The sequence below is a fragment of the Podarcis bocagei genome, assembly GCF_964188305.1.
Source record: "Podarcis bocagei genome assembly, chromosome: 11".
NCBI lineage: Eukaryota > Metazoa > Chordata > Lepidosauria > Squamata > Lacertidae > Podarcis > Podarcis bocagei.
The window spans coordinates 43,076,039-43,080,145 of NC_138136.1; positions in this window are offsets into that span (position 1 = coordinate 43,076,039).

Consider the following 4,107-nt stretch of genomic DNA (forward strand, 5'->3'; position numbering starts at 1 on the left):
GAAGGGGTGAGTGTAGATAATCAGAAACATCAGGAACAAATGGGGAATAAAAATCTACATTGGGTCTGCCACCCCTGTGGATCCTGCTGCCTGAGGCTGTCACCTCACCTTGCCTCTTGGGGGGGCTGGCCCCAAGTAAAGGACACATTCTAGCTACGCAAACAGACTCATGGAGGTTATAAAGTAAGGCTATTGGGGGTGACCTGGGGAGAGTCCCAAGGGACCACACTTAACCCCTGGGCCCGAGGTCTCGCAATCCTGGGGGAAGTTTGCCCATAGCTACTCTGTTAAGAGCCTCACTCTCTCTCCCATGTTCATATCTTTATCTGTAAAATAGCAATAAAATTCACTTACCTTGCAGGGCAGGTGCGGAATGATAGAGATAAGATCATAAGGCATTTCACACTATAAAGAAATATATATAATGAAGTGCCACTGGGGATGGACAACAACCAGGGGAGGAAATTACAGCCCCAGTGAAAAGTTTATTTACATTTTTTTCTGTTTAATCAAGTACAGATCTCATATTATGCATGCTCAGGACTCCTTTGGGAGCAGTTCCAGCTAAGGTTCATTGGAAAAGGGGGGGGGGGTGTATTGTAGCAAAAGATAATATAATCAGGCTTAGACTCACTGAAGGAGAACTGTAAAAGTTTGGAGAAATGGCAAGCCGTAAGTCAGGGCAGCTGGCTTCATAAAAAGCAGCAGCTATTCATCCACCCTTGCCCTAAGAAGCAACTGAGTTATTTCAGTATGACTCGTAAAATAAATACAAATGTACCAGACACACAGTATTATTCCTAATTTAAAAATGGCACAATGCATAAATAAAAAGTAGCTATTTCAGACTGGGCTTTCTCCTACCCCCACTTTCCTTCCTTTAAAAAAAAGTAAATCTCTTGTTGGTTTAACCATACGCTAGAATTATTGGACAGGAGAAATTGGAAAGAATGTTCTGGATCTATGTCTGATTAGTTAAAATAGAAGACTGGGTCACATAGACATACTCTTGGGATCCCAAAACGTTGCCGCCAAAAGCAGCTTTTTCCTGGTGTTCCAGCCCAAGACAGGGCTGGCAAAACCAGCTTTCCAAATGAGCGGCAATGCTTTGTTGGCACAGTTGTTCCTCTGCTTGAAATAAAGAAAAATACTTATGCCATGTAGATAATCCCATAATTATGGTACCATTTACAGTATGAGTTACATTCTTTGACCCTTGTGCAAATTCTGTTGGAGGAATGTTAAATGTTGGCAATCAAACTCAGTGTTGCCACGTTCCAAAAACATATTGGCAACTGCAGCAATTTTCTCTTCCTGCTATGCATATATGAGTGTAAGTTGCATTTGAACTCCACAATAAACCATGGTTCATTATAATGGAAATAAACCTAGTTAAGCCTAGGTCTTTCATCCTCCGCACTCTTCCTACCTACAATGTGGTCACACGGACTTTGGAATCTTTCACTTCTGCTTTTGATTAACTGTACCCTGTTGCCTTGTCTGAACCTGACAAGCTGTGGTTAATCATAACTATGGTTTGTTTGAAACAAACCTACTTCAAGATTACACGAGTAAGGCTTGAATTCCTAGCTGCCTTGCTGAATATTTGTGACCAAGAAATATCCATGCAGTTCATCCCTAGATCATTCTTAGGTTGACTCTGCCTAATTTGGCATTCTCAAGGATCAGTAGCTATAAACATTATCATGGGAACATTTTATTTACATTGTGTAAAAATGTGACCTCAGAATCACTGCAACCATCAGCCTTACTGATTTGAAATGGCATTTCCCTGACAACAGTTTTCATGATAACCACTTGTTCAAAGTGCAGCCAAATGACGATGTCAGCATTCAACTATGTCCAATGCAGTAATGGAAAACTAACAATATAGGGGCTATATCTGTACTTATGAGAATGAGTCAGCATAAGCATCACCTTAGCAAAGTGTTTCTCAAACAGTGGGGCAAGACCCACCAACGGGCCTTGGGCCACTTTCAGTACCACAGCCTGCGCTGTCCCCTAGTCATACTATAGGATAGGCCAGTGCCAACACTGGCGTATTTAGTTAAGGTGGCCTTTAGATCTATTACCAGCTACCAAGTTAAGAGCAACTGAAGTTGGAGGAGGAGGCCATTCAGAGCAGAGAGCAAGATGGGTGAACAGTAGGCCTGGAATTTACAGTTGTGATTAGAATTTACAGCTGCGGCGCCCTCCCATCAGATGTCAAGGAAATAAACAACTATCTAACTTTTAGAAGACCCCTGAAGGCAGCCCTGTTTAGGGAAGTTTTTAATGTTTGATGTTTTATTTTATTTTTAATATTTTGTTGGAAGCTGCCCAGGGTGGCTGGGGAAACCCAGCCAGATGGGTGGGGTATTAATAATAATAATAATAATAATAATAATAATAATAATAATAATAATAATAATAATAATAATAATAATAATAATAATAATAATAATTAATTACTAATGCATATGCTACATTGTGCCCTACACAATGGTTAAGACAGTCTTGGCATCTGTTCCTTCTTCCTAATAAGGAAGGGAAAACTCCTAGCAAGCAGGAGAAGACTACACCCATCCTTAGTTCTCTCTAAAATATAATTTGTAACATAATGCATACAATAGTTATTATACTTAGCAATGTACAGACAGACATTGTTGCTGTCTGCCTTTAATTAGGGAATTTGTTTCCCCCTGAAGACTCACCAAAGCCTGAGTTTGAACATCTTCTGGAAATGAAGTAAGGCATCATTCAGTCTGGTTTTCACTTTCTAGAGATAGGGAGTGTGTTATTGTGATTTTTATGACTGACATATTGTTACCCGCCGAAATATTTGTGATGGGGTGGTGTAACAGGTTGTAAATAAAATAAATGAATCATATAAAACATTAGTTCTCATATATCTATTTCAACTGACTGTTCTTTTAAAGCCAACATTTAAAATGTTCCTGGCTCCCATCCATTGTGGGAGGGTCCCTAGCAGAGCTCTTCTGGGCTAAACATATTCCAGAAAATTCTCACAGATACTGTTTTGAGGCATGTGAGAATTTGTTTGTTGCTATCTGTTTATTCCTTGGTAATTGTTAAAGGGGCATTTGTCTCCTGTTCTCACCCATGTCCTTTCCTAAAATGAAAACAATCCACCTTCATTCTCCATCAATACAATTCTGTACATTTTGCACTAGTTAATATGTGAATGCTCAGCTGCAGCTTATTACACTTTTCCTTTTCCTTGGCACACAATTCTCTTTACAGTTCTTGTAGCTACAGCCGTCTCCAATTTTTCCTTCCATGCATATAATCTGAGGCTGGTTGCCATGGACCTGCATCTCAGGCCAAGCTTTGTTCTGGGAAGAAGCCACACCCTAATCTCTTCCTAAAACTGATTTTAGGACATTTACGTACTTACCATTTGCTTCCCATGCTGATTGCTTCCCCCACTTATACAGTCATTAGGGTTGCAAGTTTTACTCATTTGAATCCTGTTTACTCAGCAGTAAATCAAATGCAGCTTATTCAAAAAGAAAAATGAAAAGTATGCACAGGACTGCAGGATGTCAAGGACTGGCAGGGCTCTGACAAGTGTGTGACAGGTTAGGGGGCTGGAGGCTGACCCAGGAGAGGGGCCAGTGATTTATGGGTTTTAGTGCCACTTGAGAGGCAGGAGCCAGGGGGAAAGGGAAGGGTCTGAGCAGTCAGAGACAAAGGTGGGGACACAGAATGTGTCAGAAGCAGACGAAAAGTCTATTCAGGCAAGGGGTGGGCTGGTCGAATCCCCACCATACCCAGCCCACTGTCTCCTAGAACCACAAGGGGCTTCATGCAGGAAAAGTCTCATTGGACCGGGGGGGGGGGGGAGGCCAGGGCGTGTGGGGAGGCTGCACCCAACTGCCTCGCCAGGCACAAACCTGGAAAAGTTAACACCAGCTACCTAGATTCTAGAGGCATGTGCGCATTTGTGTCATTAGGAGCTGCTGTGTGTACTTTCATAAATAAAGAACTAACTATCGGCCATTTGCCTTCCTTAGCTGGGTGTGCACAGGACAGAGCCTTTCTCAGCTAACCTTTTAAATGCAGATTTGGTCCTGATACAACATA